The sequence below is a fragment of the Palaemon carinicauda genome, chromosome 25, assembly GCF_036898095.1.
Source record: "Palaemon carinicauda isolate YSFRI2023 chromosome 25, ASM3689809v2, whole genome shotgun sequence".
NCBI classification, from domain to species: domain Eukaryota; kingdom Metazoa; phylum Arthropoda; class Malacostraca; order Decapoda; family Palaemonidae; genus Palaemon; species Palaemon carinicauda.
The window spans coordinates 100,981,448-100,992,801 of record NC_090749.1 but is presented as its reverse complement, the minus strand read 5'-3'; positions in this window follow the sequence as shown (position 1 = coordinate 100,992,801).

Genomic DNA, 11,354 nt, shown 5'->3' with positions numbered 1-11,354 from the left:
AGACACTGGCACTGTAGTGGACACTGGCTATGTCATTATAGTCTAGTAGAGCTGTCTGGAAGATCCTCAGAAATCAGCCTAATATACGCAGAACCACTGGTGTATTACAACTTTGCTGGGGAGCACCAGCCGGTTATATGCCAGAAAAAGCTTTCACAATCATCAGCAAAATTTTCAAAAAACATAGGCAAAGTTTCTCTTAAAACATCGGCAGATTTACTTGAGAAAAGAAAAAAAAATTGTCAACTTTCTTTGATCCTACACGGCCTTATAATAACAGTTACACTGACAGGATCTGGGGCACTCTTGTAACTTTAACCAGGTCGAAAACGGCCGGCAAAAATCGTGTTTTTTTTTTTTACTTGAAAATTTCAAATTTCTTCAGCATTACACGGCTATTTTAAACAATATTGTAGGCTGGGCTAAAGTAACTGTCACTGTCTTTGCTTACCCACTACAAAAACCTTGGCGAATTTCTCAGTTCGTTATTGTTTACATGGATGGCCATCTTGTTCCGGCGACGTCATCGGTCCGTATTTCGTCTCTGCCGGGATAGCTCAACTTTGGAAGCTTTATATCTCGGTTTCTCTGCTTTGTCCTTCACTTTTCTGTAGTTTCCTTGAATCTCGGGTCCTTATTTTATCACCTGACACCATGTTACATCCTTAGGTTACTGATAAGCCACAACAAGTGCAGATTAACTTGTACATAATATTTATTGAAGTTATTACAATGGCGCGTGGCTATGGAGTGCGCAGAATCGGTTGCGTTCTTCTATTACATTAAGGCGGGTGCGTTCACATATATAACACCAATAGCACAACTGTCATCAGAGTCTGAATAAGCCTTTATGGATCCCATACTTTACCTCTGAGGCTACATAGTTGTGCATTGTGTAAGGAAGTTTTCCAAAGACTAATGGAAAGTGGAATCATGTAAAACTCCTTATCTTTATTCGTGGATCACTGATTTGAAATGAAACTACTCATAATGATGATGTCAAATAACTCATTTCTTTCTTTCTGGTTATCAATAATATGGAGGATACTCAGTGTCTCCATTTGGAGTAAGAGAATAAAATTCTTTTATGTTAGGTAATTTTCCGGGAATTTAATCTCAGATATTTATTTTATTTATCGTCTGATCTTTCCTGATAATATACTCGTATGCAGAAAACTAGTTAGGAAAGAACCTTGTAGTAATACTCTGTAGTCAGTCTTCTACAATATGATTTTATTGCTTAATATTATAGAAAATTTTCTCACTCATGTATTAAATCAATGGAAATAAGAGAAATAAAAGTCTTTATATTCAGATGGGATAAAATAATTTGCATGAATGTAAAAAAGTGGGACTAATTTGAAAATATATTGGAGCATTTGTTAAATACATTTTCTTTGACTTTTAATTTGTTTTATACTAAACTTTTATTGTTGCCTCGATGTAGGGTCACCTTTGATTAACGTCCAGGAAGCCTCTCGTACAAAATATCCAAATCCTTCTTACAGTCATGAGTATGAGCCTCGCAACCCCATCCCCTCAACAAAAAAATGGAAAAAGACGCTCGGTAATCAAGCATCACATTATACAGAGTAATTATGATCCCCGATCTCTCTCTCCCCCCCCCCCCCTCTCTCTCTCTCTCTCTCTCTCTCCCCCTCTCTCTCTCTCTCTCTCTCTCTCTCTCTCTCTCTGGATGTTTATCATGTAGGTGTTGAGAAGAAACCCACATTTCAACGAGCCTCCTTTTTATTTATTTCTAGGTTCTCTCTCTCTCTCTCTCTCTCTCTCTCCTCTCTCTCTCTCTCTATCTCTCTCTCTCTCTCTCTATGTTTATTATGTTTGTGTTGAGAAGAAACCCAAATTTCAACGAACATTTTTATTTCTTTTGTAGGTTCTCTCTCTCTCTCTCTCTCCTCTCTCTCTCTCTCCTCTCCTCTCTCTCTCTCTCTCTCTCTCCTCTCTCTCTCTAAAACTCATACATACACAAACACATATGGTACCCTCCTTTCCAAGTTAATATTCAGTTTCAAGAATAGTAACTTTTTGGCAACAAAAGTGTCTCGTTATTATTGCTATATCTCTCTTTTTTAAGAAGAGAACCAGTACTAGCAACAGAATTTATTCGATATTTTAGTCACTGAGTTGAAAATTACATTTAGTATCAATTTATTATCATGCCCAGTTTTGTCTCTTATTGTATTCGATCCCTGATGCATGTTTAATGTTATGATCACAGCTTAGAGGAAGCTTTAGAAAGCAACTTTTAAACATATGCAAGGAAAAAACAACCACTCAATTCAACAGCCTTGAGCCGTTTGCTTATATTACTGAAAAATGGGTCCTTCTAGCTCTCAGATCCTGTTCCACTATTTAGGATTAGGTCAAGACTCGACCCATTTTATTAGTCCGTTGGCCTGGTCACAGCATAAGTTGCGTATTACATTATTCATGAGAACGTTTATGCATGGTCCTGCATGTCTCCTCCCTGGGGGAGATTTATTACAGTTCCTGATCTGAATTTACGTTGGGAGGCAATGGATTAACTTGAATTGCACATATGTGGGACAATCTCTTCTTTTCTGAAGGTGAAGACCATCTTTTTCCTTCGCTCATTATCTCTTCTCTCATTCCCGAAGGATCATCGCCAAGAAGGATATGTCAACTATGAACGAGCTTTGGCAGGGTCAGAACATTGAATGGTTTTCCCAATAATAGCAAATGATTCACACTAAGTTTTCTTTTCTCTGACATCTTATGGTTGACATTTGCTTCTCACGATAGTGAAGAGAGAAGGGAGGAAGCCTCGTGCAGAAGAAAAGCTTCCGTGAGATTTACTCTTCTCGTCGTTTCTCTTAATTCATAATTTTGTTTTGGTTTCTTTATGATACGTTGTTTACTTTTTTATTTCTTTGTTTACCATGATTATGAAGTTGTTTTAATATCTTGATTTGGTTTTCTATTTAATCTATATCAGTTTAGAACTTATTAAGCAAATGTGAACTATAATAGAAGTGGCAGAAGCTGAATATTTTTTTACAATAATCATCTCTTCTATTACCCTCCTTGATAAGTGTCTAACCTAATGTGTTTCAGTGAAGTTACTTACAATCAAAAAGAAAAATCACCAGCAAAGGTTATAGACGAATAATAGTGTGGGGTAAGGGTTAAATTTGGACTGATGTTGAACACTGTCTTGTTGGTCGCCTGATACACAACCAAAGAAGGTCTTTATTCTATCTGCTCCATGATCCTCATCACAGCCTTACTTGATCAGGAGTGTGAGGAATCAGTGGCCCCTGAAGAGGAACTTTCGTAAATTCCTTCACACACTATCATATCAAATTACGATCTATTAAAAGAAACTACTGACCAACAGTATTGCATCAACCACTTAAAAATCACGAGTCCTGAAGTTGATTTTTCCTGTTTAAATGAAATGACAAAAAGTTTGTCCTTTATAATGAAGACTCTACAACATTTTTATTACTGGATATCATTGAAAATAAAGAAAGTTAGGAAATTCTAATGACATCAATACAATGTTCTTACTGGACATCATAAGATATATTAAAGTTAGGAAGTTAATTATTTTTTCATCAACTCAACCTTTTTCGTAAAAAAAAGGAGGGGGGGGGGGGTGTGGATCTAGAGTAAGTTTTATTAGATATATTTATATGGTAATTAAAGGAAGGCGATTACTTTCCGAGCGCCTGACTGGGAGGAAGGACGTTAAGATCTTACAAATAAATTTCGGGGCTCCAAACATAGAGTACTCATTTTCTGCCCGGTCAAAAGAGGCACCAATTCAACCTCCAGGGACCATAGAATAACACGATCTCAGCTAATCTCATCACTATTTTAACAATGCATTTTAGATTTAGTACAGAACTTTATTCTGTTAGGATCATTTTCCTTTATCAGGCTTTTAGTTCTATAAAATAAATCCTCTTTAATCTAACTGATACATATGAATTTCTAAAAAAGAACAAACATCGGGATTTTTATGTTTGTATTGTGTTAATTTTTTAATTGGATTTTTTTTTATTCCAAAGATTTCAAGAAATATCCTTCAATTTCTTTAATCCCTGATAAGTGAATCATTGCGTCCATCCAATTAATAGTTTGCAAATGAACGGTGAAATCATCGTTTTACAAAGTATAGCTTTTATGCTTTTTAGATTCAAAAGCTAATAGTTTTTATAGTGCATATATATCAAAATATGGACAGAGAGTCTTCCACCAATTATGATCATTCTGTTTGATAACGAGACCACAGCTGACTCAAAAACATTCTTTTTTGCACAGAAATGGAAAATAAATTAACATTACATAAGGCCTCAAACATCTCCCGTCAGCATAATGTAAATATTAATGAAGATTTGTTCAAGAACCGTAAAGGGAATATCATCAATAACTTTGCTGTCTGATTTTAAAGATGGCTATTTTCAGAATGTCATAAAATGATCAAATATTCACAACTAACCTTAAACTGTCATATGCATTTCAAACACAGAAGACTTTTACGGATTTTAAAGTTCGTCATTATGGCTTTTGGATGACATCACTAAATTCCTTTTGGCAATATAAAATTACGATCTATTAAAGAAGACTAGTGTACAACAGTAATGTATCAACCGCTTATCAAAGTGGTTGATACAATATAATACAATACAATACAATCAGGTGTCCTGGAATTGCTTTTTCTGCTTTAAATGAAACAACAAAAAATTTGTCCTTTATAATGACGTCAATACAATAATTTTTATTACTGGATATCAAAATTAGAAATTATGAAAGTTAGATAATCAATTATTTTTTTCATTAGCTCTTAAACTGTTTTCTTAAAAAAAGACTGGGATCCACAAGAGATTTATTAGATATAATTATATGTTAGTTAAAGGAAGGCAATGACTTACTTTCTTATCCCCTAACTGGGAGAGAAGTAATTAAGATCTGACAGATAAATTTCGGGGCCCTGCCAGTAGAGGACTTATCATATACCTGGTGAAAAGAGGTACCGATTCAACATCCATATAGCCATAGAATAACACGATTCCGTCTAATAGTATCAGTATTTTAACCTCAGCTCTTAGTTTTATTACAGAATTCTGTTTGCATAGAATAATTTCCTTTCATCATGCTTTTCGTTTTATCAACTAATATATATATATATATATATATATATATATATATATATATATATATATATATATATATATATATACATATATATATATATACATATATATATATATATATATATATATTATATATATATATATATATATATATAATATATATACCGTATTTCCCGTGTCATAAGACGCTACAAGTGGTAAGACGCACCCTTAAATTAGCAAGGAAGTTTTAGAAAAAAAAAATTGAGGATTTTAAAATCTTTTTAGCACAAATTCCCAGTCACTGGCTCTAGCGTGATTATTGTTTTGCACAGTAACTTTTCTTATTTTGGATGAATTATGAAATGTTTAAGTTAATAGTAATTAGCTATATGCCGATTATCCCAATTTTAATAAATATTCATATAAGAAACCATTAAACCAATTGTGGTTTCCACCACAACTACACTTTTAGTCACAATGTTTGGTGTTTCAAGTGTTGTTTACTTGAAGGCAGCGTTTCCAAAGGTGCATCAAATTTTGTTAAAGAGGTAAAATTCTAGTACTATTTCCAAATTCCTCATATGGCCTATAAATTTTCTCACAAAATGTAATTATTGATTAGAGAAATCTAGACATTCTCTTAGGTGGAATAATTTTGCTACTGTTTATGTGATTCTAGGTCTAGTTACTTTTTTGCAAATTGGTAATACTGCAATTGGCAAATACAGTTTTTTTCCAAGGTCGTATTCAGCAAACGTCTGTTTGTATTATTTCGTAACTCGGGCAACAAAGTCATTATCAATATATTGCTTCATTACAAAATATAAAAAGAAAATGAGAAAATATATATATACTGCATAAACAACTAATATATCATAGCGTCGTCTGCTATGAGACCATTAGTTGGCATGTTATTTTGTAGAAGGGGGTTAGCGAGTCATTAGCTGATTGAAAAAAAATGCTACTGTACTTTATTAAATGAAGTGCAATATAAAAATAAATGAATTTATTACATATGAATGATAATTGTAGGTTTATATTCTATCTCTCGTGAGTTTGAGTGCTTGTATGTCAATAGTTGGGTGTTTGAAGGGTGTCAAATTCCCATATACAACTTTTTCTCAAGTGTTAAGACGCAAGGTGATTTTGGGGGTCATTTTTCGGGAAAAAAGGTGCGTCTTATGACACGGAAAATACGGTATATATATATATATATATATATATATATATATATATATATATATTATATATATATATATATATATATATATATATATATATATATATATATATATATCATCATCATCATCATCATCATTATCATCATCATCTCCTCCTACGCCTATTGACGCAAAGGGCCACGGTTAGATTTTTAAAACCATCGGGATTACTACAGTATATTTGCATCGTATTATGTTTTAATTCATATTTCAAAAGATTTCAAAATATATCCTTTATTTTTCATCCCCAATAATTAAGTTCTCATCATCATTTAGAGGAGCTCACCCATTCCCTTTTCTATGATTGTGTCCTTTCTTTAAACGATGCAATGAACACAATGGGATTGTTTAAAACAATCATTTGAAAACTTGGTCCAAGAAGATTTTTGCCATTACGAATTCAGATTATCGATATTGTTGACTTAGATAGATATTCAGTGGTGTTTAGTGATATGAAATTGAAATCGTTTATACTCAATTTGGTAGTGCTTGCGAACAGAGTATACTTCAAAGGATGTTAGCAGACTTATTCTTCTTTTCCACCGTTATCCTTACATTAGGGGGTTGGTTGCCTGATGCTCCGTCTCCAATGCCTTCTAACAAAGGCATCCTCTTTCCCCAAACCTTTTCTCTCCATATCATCCTTCACCTTATCTCGCCATCTGATTCTCTGGCTCCCTCTCGATCTTCTCCCCCTAAACAGGTTCCTCCCAAGCCCCTCACTCCCTCCCCACCATCCTTAATCAACATGTGCCCACAAATTCTTAGTCATGACATTCTTATCATCTCTGTAATCTTTACTATGCCTGACATTCATCTTATTTCATTTTCCAATCTTCCAAGCAGTGGTATTCACATAATCCACCTCAGCACTCTCATCTCTGTTCTCTCAAACACTGCCTCCTCTTTTTGTCTTCGAGACAATTTTCCGATCCACTCACTAAGGATAACGGATCTTCGTTTTGATAAATGAAACATTAGTGGCATTAATTCAAAAGTAAGTCTTCTTAAAATTTATTGCGTGCATATTCCTCAGTCAATAGGTATTTCTTATCCATTATCAAATTGTTTTCGAAAACAAATAACTACATCTTGGGAATTGGTATTGAATTTGTGTTTCACATTCAATATATCTTTCATTATGTTATCCTGATTGTGTCATGCACATCTTGCATCCCTTCCCAGACACAATCATCTTCACCAGATGAACAATCTCTCCACTGTGTGGATTATCCTTCTCTCGAATCCTATGCAATCCATAATCCTAATTGGATCTTATCATGGATTAGTGGAAATAGATCGCTAATAGGTAGGAAGATCTGGTGGAGCAGAAACAGCTGTGTACTGGCGTGTCTGTCTGACAAAAACTGACCAGTGTCTGGAGAGGAATAATCTATGTTTTAGATATGAAATAACTGAGCATTAATGGTAAATTGATTATAATTTCGTATTTCAACGTAACTCTGAACCTCTGATGTTGAAGAGATATAATAACATATCATGCAGCGAAAACTCTTTTGTCAAGGGCTCTTTTCTTTTTTACCTTTTTTCAATGAAAAATTCCAAACCAACCCCTCTTTATTTTAAAAGGAGACAGATTGGATAAACTGAGAAAATGTGATCTTGAAGATTAAAGGTTATCCGTTACAAAGGGGAAGAGGAGATGAGAAATGACAATTGCATATTCACCATATTTCCAAATGTATCGAAAAGGGATAGATTTTGGGTATGACTTCCGATGAAGGCTTTTGTGCTGAATGTTGCAATACCCTCTTTTTATTCAAGACCGTTTCGATCGTTTACTTGTCTGTGTGTGTGTTCAAGGGATGTATAGGTAGTTAGTGTGTCAGGATTAGGTGATTTTAGAAGATTAAGAATATTAAAAAGGTTTCAATAGATAATCATATTGATCTTCTTCTCTTTAAAAACCGGTGATGAAGTTTATGACAGAGGTAGATGGAGAGCTATGGCCAGAAACATCGAATCCACATAAAAGTGGGAAAAGATGCAGACAAAGATGAAACAACATCAGACTCCAAAGGGGAATGATTATCTTAGTAATTCGATAAACATTATTTGCAAAATTTGATTTCCAACTCTTAAATCTCGTTGGAGAAAGAAGAGAAAGAGATGGAAGAAACAGTTTAGGACTTTTTCGTGTGAAAACAATGTAGTGCTGCTAAGTACATTAAAGATTAGCCAAATACCTTTGAACTAAACTAAATTCAGTAGATGATGATTTCCTTCGAATAAAAACTTCCTGTCTATAAAAACATGAATGTAAAACCGATGCAAAGAAAGGAGAGAGCGATAAGCATTTTTTTTTCTTTTGGTCAGTCAAGCACTGACTTCGTCTCTTCCTCCTCCTGCCTTTTGACTTCTTCCCTTACATCAACACTGACGTCAATCCTCCTCAAGAAACCAGAGAGAGAGAGAGAGAGAGAGAGAGAGAGAGAGAGAGAGAGAGAGAGAGAGAGAGAGAGATTAAAATAGTTCTTATTCTTAATGCAACATCCACTTGAGTATTTACATGACAAATGTTTTAAAGTATTTACTCAAAACTGCTAAACATATTTCAGGAGATATTATGATCTCGTAAAGTGAAAACGCCAATCTCATGAGAATATCACAGAGACTAATTAATGACGGTGATGTTAGTCTCACAATTATCTCTGTTTAAAGAGTGGAAGGTTTTCAGGCTAGTTTTAGTCAAATTAATCTACACCAAGAATTAATTTATCTAAAATTTACTTTATATCCTGAACAAGTCTTCTGAATATAACCTTCAAAATTCTTCCCAGAATTCTTTGAATAATTTTGACGCCATTTCTACAACGGATTATCTGTATCTTTTTCCTATGCGAAATAATTTGAAAACTATACCAAAACAGAACTTCATCGAGCTAAGAAATCGAATATTTTTACCTGATTTTTATCAACAAATTACTATAGACCTTTCAATTCCGTTCAAGAGACAAATTAGTCTCAATTTCAAGAGCTAAATTTCTTCCTTTTATCTCTGATGGGAAACTTCGTTCGATTGTTCGCTTAACAAACCCTAATTATCTTATTCAGTTTTTTTCATCTTCCAAAACCAAAGGAATTCCTCTTCCAGCGAACTTTTAATTTTCCGAACGCAGAGAGATGCCCCCCTCCCCTCCCTCAACACCACTTTCTCTTACCGACTGACTCAGCTGTTTTTATACAAGATTCAACTTTTTCTGTTTTGGAAAGAAATCTTTATGACTCATTATCTTCTCATTACTTGTGAATCTTCATTTCCTTTTCATCTTCCTTTCCACCGAAATAGGATATCGTCATTCCCTTCTCTAGATCAACGTTAAACGAGGTCAAATCAATAGAATGTTTTGGCAGGACGCAATCAAGTCATCTCATTAAGGTTTAGCCTTTTTTTTTGTAGTTATAGGATTTATATTCTATATCTCGAATGAGGTCGCTGTTATCCTAGCACAATCTGTCACAAGAATTGAAATAACTGACCAAATCTTATTCTAAAACCCATTTCTGTATCTGACTGCGGGTCGACTGTTCGCAGGTCACAACGAGGGTGCAGAAGAAGGGCACTGGTCCTACAGCCTCACTCCCTGGAGGAGGAACACCTTCGAGAGAAGCTTCTTCAAGAAGGAAGTGAAAAATATGTTACACATTTTATACCTGATTAGAGTTCTCTTGCTTACACTCAGGAACACTATTTTATCTGTTTCCTTTATTTCCTTTTTTTTCACACGGTTATCTTCCCTTTTGCAATCCTTACAGGGTCCATAGCATTCTGCTTTTCCAACTAGGGTGGTTAGCTGAGCTAATAAGAATAATAATAATAATAATAATAATAATAATAATGCATTTCAACGTTCGTATTCAGGCCATATGAATACTAGATCTATTTTGTTATAAGAAATAATATTGAATAAGTTTGATAAACATAAGTATTGATTTGAACCTTAAATGACCCTGATAAACACAGACAGAAATCAAGTCTGATATTCCCAAAGGAACAGATTCCTGGACCCAAATTATCGTGGGAATAAATTACCCCGAAAATGAAGGATTTGGAAAGCACATTAATATCAGTTTTACCTAAAAACTCTGCATAATATTATGCTTCCAGTTGAGTTACGGGATCCACGTATAGATTTTACCTACCCTCGATCATAGGTTGTTATCTCAGAAGGGTTTTCGAATGAGTTTAGACCTTAATATTGGGAAGGTTATTTAAGTTTATCTTTTCAGCTGAAGCCTTTGGCCTGATTAGTATCGTCTCTGCCTGGTGTTTGCCAGTCGGGGGTGTTAGAGTCCTGCTCAGTCTTGTTAGCCCCATTAGTTTCTGCAATCTTACCATCCTTGTGAGCTAACGTTGGGGGGTTTGGGGAGCCTCTAGGTCTACCTACTGAGTCATCAACAGCCATTGCTTGGCCCTCCCTGGTTCTAGCTTGGATGGAGAGGTTGCTTGGGCTCTGATCATATGATTTTTCCTGCTCGATAAGGCAATGTCACTGTCCCTTTTCTCGGCCATTCAATAGCGGCCTTTAAACCTTTAAGGTCAGTTGAGGTCATCTTCGGCTTTGGTTTCATGATTCTGATTTCGAGATTTCCTCCATAATGCTAAGAGCAGGTCAGACTTTCTGCTACACCTGGTGGGTCTGAATTTCTTACTCTGCTTGAAAGAAATTTTTTGAAAGATATTTAGAGTCAGGAACACAGACAAGGGAATCAAGCCTTGAGCATTGTTCAATTAATAGGATCTATGGCAACATAAAATGTGAAAGGAAAACGTGTCCTAAATTCTAAGTTTTTTCTTATTTGGCATCCTTCTAAGAAAATCATAAATATCATACTAATATCAAATAGAAATCTCTCTCTCTCTCTCTCTCTCTCTCTCTCTCTCTCTCTCTCTCTCTCTCTCTCTCTCTCTCTCTCATTTACATTATCGTAATCCCTAAACAATGTACACTATATGATAATAGCGGAATGACCTTCCTTTGGCCTTACT